Source organism: Globicephala melas, chromosome 2 (genome assembly GCF_963455315.2).
Source record: "Globicephala melas chromosome 2, mGloMel1.2, whole genome shotgun sequence".
Classification (NCBI taxonomy): Eukaryota; Metazoa; Chordata; class Mammalia; order Artiodactyla; family Delphinidae; genus Globicephala; species Globicephala melas.
The window spans coordinates 3,443,253-3,458,595 of record NC_083315.2 but is presented as its reverse complement, the minus strand read 5'-3'; the positions used below and the strand labels follow the sequence as shown (position 1 = coordinate 3,458,595).

The following is a 15,343-nucleotide window of genomic DNA, read 5'->3' as shown; positions in this document are numbered from 1 at the left end:
GCTTTTAAACTTAGCTGTGGATTGATTTTCCCCTCTCTTTTGGATTAATGGTCTTCAGTGTGCATAAGATGTTGGGAAGCAGAAAACGTGTAAAGCATCAGTGCTATTTTTAGATAATGACGTCTAAAGGTAATGGTAAGCCTTCCTTAAGCAGTTTCAAAAGAAAAGGGCTCTGGGTATAAATCTATCGGTCAGGGTTCTCCAGAGAAACAGAACCCACAGGGTGTATGCAGATACATATCAGAGCATAGTTGTTACAGGAATCAGCCCATGCTGTTCTGGAGGCTGAGAAAGCCCACAGTGCGCCGTGTGCAGGCTGGGGAACAGGAGAGCCAGTAGCGGAATTCAGTCCAAGTCAGACACCCTGAGACCTGGGGCGGGGGTGGGGGGAGGGGTACGTCCCGTGGTCCAAGGCCCAAGAACCTGGAGAGCCATCGTCCTAGGACAGGAGCCGTGGATGTCTCATCTCAAGTTGAGAGTGAATTTGCACTTCCTCTGTTTCGTTGAGGCCCTGAACTACTGGATGATGCCCGCCGCCACTGGTGAGGACAGTCTTCTTTTTTTGTTTTGCAGTACGTGGGCCTCTCACTGCTGTGGCCTCTCCCGTTGCGGAGCACAGGCTCCGGACGCGCAGGCTCAGTGGCCATGGCTCATGGGCCCAGCTGCTCCGCGGCATGTGGGATCTTCCCGGACCGGGGCACGAACCCGTGTCCCCTGCATCGGCAGGCGGACTCTCAACCACTGCGCCACCAGGGAAGCCCGAGGACAGTCTCCTTGACGCAGTCTGCTGATGCAAATGCTAATCTCTTCTGGAGACACCCTTACAGACACATCCAGAAGTAATGCTTTACTGTCTATCTGGGCATCCCCTTAGCCCAGTCAAATTGACACATCCAGTCAATCACCACAATACCCAAAGGAATTGAAAGCAGGGACTACAACAGATATTTGTATGTCCATATTCATAGCATTATTCATGATAGCCAAGAGGTGGAAGCAGCCCAAGTTCCATCAGCAGATGCATAGAAAAAATTTTGGGTGTGCATACATACAATAAGATGTTTTTCAGGCTTAAAAAGAAGTAAATTCTGACATATGCTACAGCATGGGTGAATCTTGAGGATGTTATGGTAACTGAAATAAGCCAGTTACAAAAGGACAAGTGTTGTGTGATTCCACTTATATGAGGCACCTGGAGTAGTCAGATTCATAGAAACAGAAAGTGGAATGTTGGTTGCCACTGGCTGGGGTAGAGGGGGATGGAGAGTATTGTGTAATGGGTACAGAGTTTCAGTTTTGCAAGATGAAAAAAGTTCTGGAGATGGATGGTGTTGATGGTTCTAAAGAAAGAAGGGCTGGGAACGATTACCCAATGTCTAGACAGGTCTCAGCTTGTGAAACTTTAAGATGAACGGCTCAAAGAGGCGCTAGACTTTTGATCACTGTCATTATAGAACAATCCCATTCTGCCTACCCTGCTTTATCTGTTAGCTGCTTGGAGAACTTGCTAAAGGGAACTCTATTCTCATTGTGGCTTATCATGAGGATCATAATTCTAAGTTCAGTGGCTACATTTTTGGCTTAGAATGAACTCAAAATATCTATGACCGTGAACAAGCCCTTCCTCCTTGCCTGCTCTAGACTTGCTGGGTAAACTTGAAGTTTTGAGTATTGACCTCCATAGATATCATAAATGTTCTTGCCTTTGTAGATTAGGCTATAGAACTCCCTAAAGATCATTCCAGAATTGTTTCGTGGGTTTAAAACTAATGGGCTTTTTTTCCCACAAATTTTTAATCTTCAAAATAAATGTGCTCCTTGAAGAATAAATTAGAAAATACAGGACTTCCCTGGTGGCGCAGTGGTTAAGAATCCGCCTGCCAATGCAGGGGACACGGGTTCGAGCTTGGGTCTGGGAAGATCCCACATCCATGGAGCAACTAAGCCCACGCACCACAACTAGTGAGCTTGCGCTTTGGAGCCCGCAAGCTACAACTACTGAGCCCACGAGCTACAACTACTGAGCCCACGTGCCTAGAGCCCGTGCTCCGCAACAAGAGTAGCCACCGCAATGAGAAGTCCGCGTACCGCAATGAAGAGTAGCCCCCACTCGCAGCAACTAGAGAAAGCCCGCGTGCAGCAACGGAGACCCAATGCAGCCAAAAATAAATAAATAAATAAATTTAAAAAAGAAAGAAAATACAGATAAACAAAACCAAAACCAGCCATAATTCCATGAAATAAATTGCAAAATCTTATGTAGTGTGTGTGTGTGTGGTGTTTTTTTTTTTTTTTTTTTTAATTTTGCGGTACGCAGGCCTCTCACTGTTGTGGCCCCTCCCGTTGCGGAGCACAGGCTCTGGACACACAGGCTCAGCGGCCATGACTCACGGGCCCAGCCACTCCGCGGCATGTGGGATCTGTCCGGACCAGGGCATGAACCCGTGTCCCCTGCATTGGCAGGCAGACTCTCAACCACTGTGCCACCAGGGAAGCCCCTGTTTTTTTTAAAAAATAAATTTATTTATTTATTGTATTTTTGGCTGTGTCGGGTCCTCGTTGCTGCGTGGCTTTCTTTTAGTTGTGGTGAGCGGGGGCTACTCTTCTTTGTGGTGCATGGGCTTCTCATTGCAGTGGCTTCTCTTGTTGCAGAGCACAGGCTCTAGGCACGTGGGCTCAGTAGTTGTGGCTCATGGGCTCTAGAGCACGGGCTCAGTAGTTGTGGTGCACGGGCTTAGTTGCTCCACGGCATGTGGGATCTTCCCGGACCAGGGCTCGAACCCGTGTCCCCTGCATTGGCAGGTGGATTCTTAACCATTGTGCCACCAGGGAAGCCCCTTACGTAGTGTTTTGATCTTCTTTCATGCATGTATGTATGTGTGTGAAAGTATACACATATTTTTATATGTATAGATTCATACTATATGTATTTTAATACCTATTTTGAATATTTTTTAAGGAATTCAGGGCTTAAGTATTTTTTGCTGGGCAATCAAAATGATGGTAAATCATCAACTTTTTATTCACTTTGTATACTTAGACCTTCTTTCAATATAGCTTTAAGGAAGTAATGCTTTAAAACTTATAACTAACACTCAGTTTGTAATTAATATAACAATAGATTATCCAAGGAGTTGTATTACAGTGTTCTCATGCAGACTTGTTAATGAATTAGGACATGTGGTAGGTTAGAAACCCATTCATTTAGTTGTATTTTTTCGAAATAACAATTTATAAATTATTTTACTTAGATAATGAAAGTTTTTCAAAATATTTTATTTCCAGAATCTTAGTTTTGAAAAGCAAAAAGGAATAGTTATTTGTCAGAAAATTAGAGGAAAGATAGTATGTCAGCCCTTTAAATGTATCCCATATTACTATGGATTAATTTTGTATCTTTTTGAAATTATTATATTTTTTGTTGTTGCCAGATACCTCAGCTTCTAAGCTTAGATTTGTACATGTAGTACATGCTTTCAGTAATTAAACACAGATGCATTTGTTTTTCCTTTGTAATTGTACCATAAACTTTTACCTTCTAGAAATTTCAGCAACAGAGTATTCTTTAGTCATCCCCTGGATGCTGATCCTAGAGTTACCATTCAAGTTCCCAGGGAGGGAGATTTGTAATAATGAATGGCAGTGCACCAGGCCATTGCACTGTTGCTTCATCAGCATAAAATAGTAACTAAGTCCTGTTATCTCAGCATTATGTCGTGCTGAGGAATTTTGTTTGCTTAACTGACCAACGATGAGCATCTCTTGTTGAATACTTTTAACACAGATTAATAATGAGGTTTCATCAATAAATATTAGTATCTAGCAGCTATCCCCATTACCTTTCTACTTAAAACATACTATGGACTGGGAAAGCAGTTACTGGGAAAACAGAAATCATTAGAGTCTGAGTCAGGGCTTGAGAAGGGATCTTCAGTTCTAGACTTTGAAAGCATATGATGATTAAGACGTGGTCTTGCTCTGAACTCTTCAGGGGCCTACAGTTTACTGGGAGGCAGAAGAACAGCAATTAATTACTGTGGGGTGTGCTGGGGACAGTTAGTACAGGGGAATATGAGGTGCTGCCAGCTGGCCCTATTTGGTCTAGCGGCCGCTGGCCAAGTGTGGTAATCGCACACTTCGAATGTGGCTAGTGAGGCCGAGGAAGTGAATTTATTTTATTTTATTTTATTTCAGTTACTCGAAGTTAAAATTTTAAAACTCCTACTTGATTCATTTATGGGAAAACTTTTAAGACTGTTTGGAATCATTTGAGTCTGTGAATCTATTTTTCAACTGTAAATTTTATGAAATCCGTATACAGATCAAGTATTTTTGATGAAAGTTTAGGATCTGAATTGAGGTATGCTATGAAATACATGCTGGATTTTGAGGACTTAGTCCAGAAAAAATAAAATATCTCAATAATTTTGATATTCATTATACAGTTAAATGCTAATATTTTGAATATTAGGTTGAATGAATGAATATACTATTAGAATTCATTTCACCTCTTTATTTTTACCTTTTTAATGTGGTCACTGGCAAATTTTAAATCACCTGGCTCGTGTGATATTCGTGTTAGCGCTGCTCTAGAGGCACAGGAAATCTACGAATTCTGCCCTTGAAGAATAGAGGGGCACCTCAAAGAGAAAGTGATCTTTGAACCAACTCGTTATGGTTTATATGTGGTTCACGGGTTGGTGGTTGGGAACAGTATGTTGTAGATAGAGGGATAATGATTTGAATGTGTAAAAAGGGAAAATAGCATGACATTAATAGAATTGTGAGTAACATGGGGGTTTTGGACAAAGAATGTAAAAACAGTCGCAATAAAAGGCAGAAAAGATTGTTTGGGACTGAAGTTTTTAGGAGCCTTCAATTCTCTGCTGTGATATTTGAACTTCTACAGTCAGTGAAATATTCATTGATGTTTTTGAAGTGGGTGAGTAACGAGATCAGATTTGTTTTTGGAGAATAACTCTTGGGACTGGAGGGTCAGTTCGACAAGGTGAAGAAGTGGGACTTGTCCTCACTTATTCACCACCTCGATTAAGGTGGTTGTCTTGGGATAGGAGAGGAAGGAATTCAAGACAGAGTAGGGGGAAGAGTTAGTAGAAGCTCATTGGGGTGAAGAGAAGAGACACAGGGTGACTTTGAGATCTCCCCCTGAGGAGCTCGTGATGCCGTTGTTTGAACTGGTGAGGATACTAGGATAGTGTGTTACGGACAGAGGTTGAGGCCGAGGAGGTGATGAGTCTGAGCATCTGGAGGGTCCATGCCAGGAGGTCTTTCACAACACATCTGCTGTGCAGGGGAGGGAGGTGGGTGTTTGAGAGAGAGTTTGATGTTTTTGAAGCAGTGGAGTCAGTTAAGATTTCCCAGGGAGACTGTAAACACAGGAGTAGGAAATTAACTTTAGTGCATGGATTTCCTGATAGCTTCTTTAGTTCTATAAAGGTAATTTTCCTTTAAGAACATCCTGAGTGTTTACCGTGCGCGAGTGCTGTGCTTGGCGCCAAAGACGAAGCGAGAAACCAGGCAGACATTTCTGCGTGAAAGGCGATCAGGCTCCAGAGGGAAAGGCCGGCAGCCCATGTGGGATGACACTGCGGTGTCGTAAGGTCCACGACAAGCTACAGGGTAGTTGGGCCCAGGAAGGACCCACGTGAGGACAACAGAAGCTGACACTGGAGAGCTGTGGGCTTGATCTCCAAGGGGAAGTTTGTCACTTGTCCCTTTTTGGCAGATCTTTTACTTATGATAAACCTCCCAACTGTACACACACCCCCTCACGACTATGTATGTGTTGGGCTCCAGGCCCCTGGGCTCTTCACTTGGTGTCTGTCAGCTGCTATCTACCCACCGTGGAGGTCCAGAGTCCTGAACCACAGCGATTTCTGTTGATGGCGTGGCCCGGTTACTCTGTTGGCAGCGGTTACGGCAGGTTTGGTGGCACAGGAATGACTCCAGTGTGTTTGTGTGGTTCCCAGAAACGAGCATCCGTCAGGTCTCCGCGCCTTCCCGCCTGGGACCTGCCTTGTTTATGTCTGTTGGGGAGGAGGCGTAAGTGATGGACCTGTGATGACGTGAAGGGCTCCTTCAGGTCGTTGGCCACGGTCCGCGGAGCAGGGGGAGGACAGAAGCCAGGTGGAATGGGAACCTTTAGTAGCTGAATGTGAGACAGCAAGCCCCGGAGGAGTTGGGCAGCCTTGGGTTGCAATAACTAGAAAACCAGTAAGAAAAAGAATTTATTTACCATGAAAATAATATCTGTGAAAGCTTTTCACAGCACTGGATTCACTTAGCTACCAGTTATGTTTCATTATTGAAAGACTCTGCTTCATTTCCTTGTGTTATGTCAGCTTAAACACTAAGACCGTGAGTGTTCTTGGAGGGTCCTCACCGCTTCCTGGCGTCCCTGGCTTCCTCCTGCTTTCCTTAAAGATGCAGTTAAACCTGCCGGGAGCCTTTTCCCGAGCACCCCATCTCACCCTCTTCTCTCTGTTTATTGCTGCTTCTCTGTATAACTCTCAGCTCCTGTCCCTGGAGTCGTGTTCTGCCTGTCTCTTCCTCTTTTCTAGGCTGCTGGCCCTGAAGGACAGGGACTGTCTTATGTTCATCTCCCACCTGGCTCATAATTAGTTCTTAAACGATAGTTAAATAAGTGAGTTGCAGAAAATATCAAGAGTACTGTACAGAGCTTGAAATCTCAGTGCAGCCATGCTTTAAGATATGAACACTTCAACTTGCAAGTGTTTGTATTTAAAAATTATTAAACAGAGGGTAATATATTTCCCTCCTCCCCCTAAAATTTGACTTTAAGTGAGAATATTGTCTTTTGGAAAGTTGCATTTTCCAGTTTAAAGTTGATGTCCAGGGCTTCCCTGGTGGCGCAGTGGTTAAGAATCCGCCTGCCAATGCAGGGGACACGGGTTTGAGCCCTGGCCCGGGAAGATCCCACATGCCGCGGAGCAACTAAGCCCGTGCGCCACAACTACTGAGCCTGCGCTCTAAAGCCCGCGAGCCACAAGTACTGAGTCTGTGTGCCACAACTACTGAGCCCCGCGTGCCTAGAGCCCGTGCTCTGCAACAAGAGAAGCCACCGCAGTGAGAAGCCCACGCACCACAATGAAGAGTAGCCCCCACTCGCCACAACTAGAGGGAAGCCTGCATGCAGCAACGAAGACCCAATGCAGCCTAAAATAAATAAATTTAATAAATAAATAAAGTTGGTGTGCAATTTTCAGTTGTGAAACTGAAACAAATTTCAGTCCTATTTTAACTAAATATTGGCTTTTTGACCATATTTTTTCTTTTTGTCCTCCTTCTGTTAACTAACCCGATGTTATTATAATTAGCAATTATGGTAAAGCAGAGTTTAAGCAGGTAAATTACCAAAGGCACATAAATGTCATTTTTCCACATGAATTAAAATAGAGTTTAAAAAGTAATTAGAATTCCGTTTTGGAGTTTGATACTTTGGTATATGTTTTTTTCCCCATAAATCTAAATCTAACGGTATGATTATAGGCTGCGGGGACTGATTATTCCGTAATATAAATTACTGATTATTCAGTAATATAGATATAATTTGTCATTTATGGTAAGGTAGATAAAATACTTAAGTATTAGTACAGATTAGCATATGCTAATTAAGAAACAAGAAGTGTAGCTAATATGTATTCTCCTGTTCTCTGAAGTTTATTTTAGAAACAGTGACTGAATGTCAAAAGTAAAGAGGGCCAAATCTCAGTATTTTTGGTATGAAAGTAAGAATTCAGGTACAATCGAAGTTTAAAGTTACCTTCTTTATATATGGCTCCCCAGTTTTTCCTTTCTGTGGACAGTGGGAAGACTATTTTCGTCTGCATATAGATAGAAGTGGAACAGGCCAGGTCTTTTTTTAAATATTAAATTGGGTCATGTGCAGAGGTACTGGTCCCAGTTCAGTTGTTAATTAATGACAGATATGACCCATAAAATTAACTTTGTTTCTGTGTTCTCCTTTTAAAGGTTTTTTTTTTTTTGGTATGAAAAATCCACTCATTTTTGTTCGTGACAGTTCACGAACAAGGCTGTTTGTTCAGTTTAAGTGTGTAATACTTAAGTCTTATAACTGAGAACTAATTTTTATTTGATTCATATATTGGAAGTACTTCTTGTTGCTTATTCTTTTAAGACTTCTTCCTTTGAATTATCTGCAGAGTAAGAAGCTGGTGGTATGGACTTAAGAATTGTCTTTAAGTTTTTTATGTTTTTTGTAATACAAGTGTATTGGACCAGGGGCCCGGTTTGCCCTAAGTTCATTCAGAAAGATTGAGTATCTTCTGAATAATAGTATACATGAAAATCACATAGGGTACTTAGAAATACAGATTCTTGACCCCCACCCCTATTACTCTCCACCCCCAGTAACAAGACTTTTAATCAGCACCCCTAGATGAGTCTGTTATAGATGATCCATTGACCATCCCTTAAGAAACTAGTTTGTATAGTGTTAATACCATTGCTGTCACTTTATGAGTCCGGTAGACTAGACAGATGCCCCAGATTCTTGTCCTAATCAAACTCTATGGGTAGTAATTCTCATTGTGATGAAATTAGGTAATAAAGCACATAGAAAAAAATATAATTACATTATGCAGAGAAAACTGATTTTTTGGCCATGCCTAGTGGCTTTGGGGATCTTATTTCCCCGACCAGGGATTGAATCTGAGCTCTCAGTAGTGAAAACGCCAAGTCCTAACCCCTGGACCACCAGGGAATTCTCGACAAAACTGATTTAAAAATTTTTAAATTTTAATTTAAAATTTTTTCTTCCAGTTTTAATGAGATATAATTGCCATACAGCACTGTGTAAGTTTAAGGGGGACATTATGATGATTTGGTTTACATACGTCATGAGGTGATTATCTCAGTAAGTTTAGTGAGCACCCATCTTCTCATATAGATACAAAATTTAAAAATAGAGAAAAAGTTCTTTTTGGGATGAGAACTCTTAGGATTGACTTTCTTAACAACTTTCATAGGTAACAGACAGCAGCGTTAATTATATTTAACATGCTGTACATGGCACTCCTAGTACTTCTTTATCTTATATACCTTTTGATCACCTTCATCCAGTTTCCCCCATGGCAACCACAAATCTGATCTCTTTTTCAATGAGTTTGTTTATTTGTTTGTTTTTGAAGTATAATTGACCTACAACACAATAATAGGTCCTGTTACACAACATAGTGACTCAATATTTCTATCTTTTCTTCCCTTGTGTGACTTCATGACTATCTTTATTGCTGTGTTTGGATTTCTTTCTCTTTTTTGTGTGTATCTATTATAGATTTTCGGTTTGTGGTTACCACAGGGTTTATATCTATCTATCTATGATTATTTTAAGTTGCTGATCTCTTAAGTTCCAATGCATTTTAACAACGCTGCATTTTTACTCCCCTCCCTCCCAGGTTTACTGTTTTTGACGTCGTATTTTACACCTTTTCGTTTTTTGTGTCACTCACTTACTGTGGATAAGATGATTTTACTACTTTTGTCTTTTAACTTTCCTACTAGCTTTATATATGGTTGATTTACTACCTTTACTGTGTATTTGCCTTTACCTTTCATAATCTTCGTGTTTCTAGTTGTGGCCATTTTCGCTTAGAGAAGTCCCTTTAACATTTCTTGTAAAGCTGGTTTGGTGGTGCTGAACTCTTAGCTTTTGCTTGTCTATGAAACTTTTGATCTCTCCATTAGATCTGAGTGAAAACCTTGCCAGGTACTCATAATGTTTTAGCTTGTTCTTCTTCATACTTTAAAATTTTAAGTTGGAAGTTAGATGCACTTTTATATTTTGCTTTTCTCATTAACCTCATAATTTTTTTTTTTTTGGCGGTACGTGGGCCTCTCACTGCTGTGGCCTCTCCCATTGCGGAGCGCAGGCTCAGTGGCCATGGCTCACGGGCCCAGCCGCTCCGCAGCATGTGGGATCTTCCCGGACCAGGGCTCGAACCCGTGTCCCCGGCATCAGCAGGCGGACTCTCAACCACTGCGCCACCAGGAAAGCCCATCCTTGACTTTTAAATACCATCTTTTCCTGTCAGGCTGTTTACTTCTGACTTTCTGTTTCCTTTACTGGATCCCCTTACTTTGCTTAGTACCTTAATTATATTAATTGCATCAGTAGTTGTAATAACACCACCAGAGGTCATCGTGCCAGACCTCAGGCTAACTTCATGCCTGTTTCCTCACTTTACCTTGTAACGCAGCTGCGTGGTGCTCCCCAGGGGCCTGTCCTCCCCCACCCCCGCCCTCTGTGTGCTCCCTTAAGGTCTGGCCCCACCAGTATGCTGATGACTTTTATGTTTTTAGCACTGATTCTGTACTGAGCTCCCAATCTGGGTACCTGACAGTCTGAGCATTTCCACCTGGACTTGAAAAGGAGTTCCAACCTCCTACAATCTAAATGGAACTTCTCTGTGTTCCTCTCTTTATCCTGTTCTTCATCTTGACATTATTTAACCCATGGTTAAAGACACACACACCAAAAAACATGCTTCACATAAACAGACATACAATCTGCATGTTAATGTAACTTCTAATTGTTTCCTGCATCTGGCCCTGCTTCTCTATTCCTACTCTTCTTGGCCTGTTGCCTCTCTCATCTTCTGTCTGTACCGACCTCCTAACTGATCGCTGCCTCTAATTGTGTTCATCTAAAATCTGCAGTATTTCAAAATTTTGACTCAGAATATACTTCCTGGCTTAACTTCTCCAGTTATTCCCTAAATGCTGCTGGGTAACGTCTGCTTTTGAACATGACACACAAACTCTCCTTGTTCTGGCATTTGCTTCTCTTTACGTCTTTCTCGTGCCTCTCCTCTCACCTGCCCTCTGAGTCGGCATCCTTCCCTGAATGCACTGTGCTTTTCAGACGTTTGTTCTTCTGCCTCCTGTGTCCCCTGCTTTGACCTGGCTAATTCTGATGTATTCATTTCTGAGGCTTATTCCTGTGGTTCCAAGTCTCTTCGATTTTGCTCCTACACTGTCCCATGTGTAGCTCTAGCATGAGGTCTGTTATGCATTTAAATGACCTTTGTTTCACGTTCTTTTACTACATTATGAGGTCCTAGAAGACGAAGACTCATTTTTTAATCATATTCGTAACCTTAGCACTGCTGAGGGTTTGATGCTTAGTCCACTTTTAGTCCTGTCTTAAATGGTGACACAGTTGTCCATCCTTGTTCCCAAACTAGAAATGTGAATGATTTCCTAGTTTCCTCTCTTTATCACATGTAACCGTTTCCAGGTCCTTCAGTTTTGCTTTTACTTGGGTATATATGTTTGCATTCTTTTGTTCACTTGTTTGTTCATTCAACAAATTTCCTTCAGTGCTACTGTATGCAAGGCTGTGGACTAACTATACTGTGTGCCAAACATTGCATTGAATTTGTAGAATGTATAGATTAATTTTATGAGAAGGAACACAGTTACAAAATTAAGGAACAACAACAGTTTATCTAGAAGTATTCCTCATTTTTTTTAAGCTTATTTTTTTAAAGCTTTTTGTTAAATTTATTAACTGTGTTTTAACAGTTCTTAGTATGAATGAGATTTTAAAAATTCTGTTACAGTTTCTAACTTGTCATTGCTCATGTATCAGAAACTGATTAAATGATCTTTTTATCTGGCCAACTTATTAAACTTCTAAGTAGTTTTCATGGACTTAGATTTTCAAATATTCATTATGTCAGTGACAAATATCAGGGTTGTTTTCCTACTGGGTATTTATGCGTTAACTCATTTTTCGTGTCTCAGTACATTTCGTATCTTAGTATTGCACATTTGTTGAATAAAAGCCGTGATACTTGGCATGCTGGGATTTTTCTTTTTTCGGCTGGGCTGTGTGGCTTGCGGGATCTTACTTCCCTGACCAGGGATTGAACCCAGGCCCTGGCAGTGAAAGCGCCAGGTCCTAACCACTGGACTGCCAGGGAACTCCCCCTGGAATTATTCTTGACTTTAATGAAAATGCTTCTATCAGTGTCTTGCTGAGTATGATGTTTATTTTGAATAATAATTTAAAAAATCAAATTAAGGAGGCATCACCTGTTGCTCACTTGCTAAGAGATTTATCCTGAATCCATGTTGAATTTTATCAGTAGCTTTGTTGGTGTCTGTGGAGATGATCAAGTTAATCTGTTAATGTAAAGAATTACAGTAAGAGATTTCCAGAAGACAGACTCCCTTAATATTTCCACTTTTTCCTGATTTATTTAATGCATTGCTAGATTTGAGTGCTAATGTTTTATTTAGTATATTTTCATTTATATTTATAAGTGACATTGGTTTGTACTTTTCTTTCATTTAATTCTCTGCTTTTGTTTCAGAATTATGCTAGCCTTATAAACTTTGTTAAGGCATTTCAGTTTTTTTTAATTGGGAAAACTGTTTAAATTTGAATTGTTTAAACAACAGGAATTAGTTATTTCTTAAAGCCGTAGTACAGTGTGTCTCTAACATTGTTTAGAAAGTTGCTGTTTCTTGGTGTCTTTATTTCCCCAAGTCTAGTGAAGTATCAGGAGCAAAGAACTTTAACACTTGTTGAATTTTCTAGATAAGGTCCTGGGAAATGATTTACTATATAGAATTACTTGTTATACTAACAGGGTTGGTTTTAGTCAGAGAAGCACTGTTATCTAGCTAAGTCATCAGGATATGGAATTAGTCTGGAAGAGAAACACATGGAAATCTGTCTTCATGGATAGATTTTCTTCATAGAAAAATGCTGTTTGGTGATAGTCTAAATTCAAAGCTAACATTTATAGGAAAACGGTCTAATTTGTATCACTGAGTACAATATTTACATAATTACCATGTTTAAAAAGACCAAAGGTAACCATTTTATAAATGTATTCAGGTCTCGGGTTAGTTTTACTATTTTCTTTCATTTTTATTTTTCTATTTTTGGCTGTGTTGGGTCTTCGTTGCTGCACGCAGGCTTTCTCTAGTTGCGGCGAGCGGGGGCTACTCTTCTTTGCGGTGCACGGGCTTCTCATTGTGGTGGCTTCTCTTGTTGCGGAGCACGGGCTTTAGGCCTGCGGGCTTCAGTAGTTGTGGCTCGTGGGCTCAGTAGTTGTGGCTCGCAGGCTCTAGAGCGCAGGCTCAGTAGTTGTGGTGCACGGGCTTAGTTGCTCCGCAGCATGTGGGATCTTCCTGGACCAGGACCCGAACCTGTGTCCCCTGCATTGGCAGGCAGATTCTTAACCACTGCGCCACCAGGGAAGTCCCTACTGTTTTCTTTTGTAAAGCTTATTCTGTAATTTAGATTCATTATAATTAATTTATAGGCAAATAATATTTTAGCAGTTAAAGTACTTTAATTTCAATAAAACTGATTCAGTGTATCCATCCACATTTCCCTTTTATAAAATTTTTATTAGCATATAGTTGATTTACAGTGTTGTGTTAGTGTCTGCTATACAGCAAAGTGAATCAGTTATACGTATACATATATCCACTCTTTAATTTTAGATTCTTTTCCCATATAGGTCATTACAGAGTATTAAGTAGAGTTCCCTATGCTATGCAGTAGGTTCTTATTAGTTATCTATTTTATATCTAGTAGTGTGTATATGTCAATCCCAGTCTCTCAATTTATCCCTCCCTCCCTCTTCCCCCTTGGTAACCAAAAGTTTGCTTTCTGCATCTTTGACTCCATTTCTGTTTTGTAAATAAGTTTATTTGTACCATATTTTTAGATTCCACCTATAAGCAATATCATATGATATTTGTCTTTCTCTGACTTACTTCACTCAGTATGGCAATCTCTAGGTCCATCCATGTCACTGCAGGTGGCATTACTTCATTCTTTTTCATGGCAGAGTGATATTCCATTTTGTATATGTACCACATCTTCTTTATCCATTCCTCTGCTGAATTTAGGTTGTTTCCATGTCCTGGCTATTGTGAATAGTGCTGCTATGAACATAGAGGTGCGTGTATCTTTTTGAATTAGAGTTTTGTCTGGGTATATGCCCAGGAGTGGGATTGCTGGATCATATGGTAGCTCTATTTGTAGTTTTCTAAGGAACCTCCATACTGTTCTCCACAGTGGCTGTATCAGTTCACATTCCCACCAGCAGTGCAGGAGGTTCCCTTTTCTCCACAGCCTCTCCAGCACTTATTGTAGATTTTTTGATGATGGCCCACATTTCCCTTTTTTAATTCAGTGTTTTCAAGTGTTCATAAAACTATGGGTATATTATAGAAGTAATTGAACATCTGAGTCATTCTAGGACTAATATGGCAAAGGTTCTCAACCAGGGGCAGTTTGTCCCCATGAGACATTTGGCAGTGTCTGGAGACTCTAATTGTCACAGTGAGGGGAAGCCACTGTCATCTGGTGGGTGGCAGCTGGAGATGCTAGTGAACATCCTACAATGCCCAGGATAGCCTCCCACAAAAAGAATGATCTCTTCCCAAATGTTAGTGGTGCTGAGGTTGAGAAACCCTCTTGTAAAAGGAAAGATGTATACACAAATACAAACACACAGTATTAAAAAGGCGTTCTCAGATGTGCACTTTTTCTTTCAGCAATTATAATTCTAACTTAATACAGTTTACAACGTCCTTATGCAAAGTGTATGAAGAGTATTCTGCTCTTGACTGACATCTAGTGAGACATTTAAAAATAAAAAGTAAAACTGAAGGTTGAGACTGAATAAGCATGTAAAACAGAGTTACTACTAATTGTTTTTCCAGGCTTAGGAAATTCACAAATAAGTAGACTAGGAAGAGAGGAAAGATTTGTTTATGGCTACTGAGAAATTACAGCTGAGAAGTAGTATGTGGTAAATTCTTACCTGAAGTATTGTATCTCCTTTGTCTTTTACTTATATTCTTGATTTAATATTAGAGCTTAGGATATGAAATCTTTCTTTTGGTAGTTTTCTGAATAAATGCTGAGTTACCTATATGTAAGACTTTTTATATTTTGAAAATTGCCTAAAATCATAGAATTTTAGAGCCAATGGGGACTAGGTGGTTTAATCCAGTTTCTTCACTTACAGAGATTAAAAAGTTCAGTTTCAGAGATATGAAATGATCTTTTTTGTTGTCTTACAACTTGTTAGGCCAGATCTTGAACTGGAACCCATAGCTCCTGACTTCTAGTCGAGTAGTCTTTCAGGGTGAGGGGAAGTAATTAAGCACGCTTTAAAAAAAAATTTATTTATTTATTTTTGGCTGAGTTGGGTCTTCGTTGCTGCGCACAGGCTTTCTCTAGTTGCGGCGAGCGGGGGCTACTCTTCGTTGCGGTGCACGGGCTTCTCATTGCGGTAGCTTCTCTTGT

General features: G+C 40.6%; 1 protein-coding gene across 10 annotated transcripts in view; it reads left to right on the top strand.

Annotated features, from left to right (window-relative positions):
* Positions 1 to 15,343, top strand: part of ARHGAP12 (Rho GTPase activating protein 12) — a 110,011-nt gene that overhangs the window by 44,551 nt on the left and 50,117 nt on the right. The gene's annotated exons all lie outside the window — the stretch shown is intronic.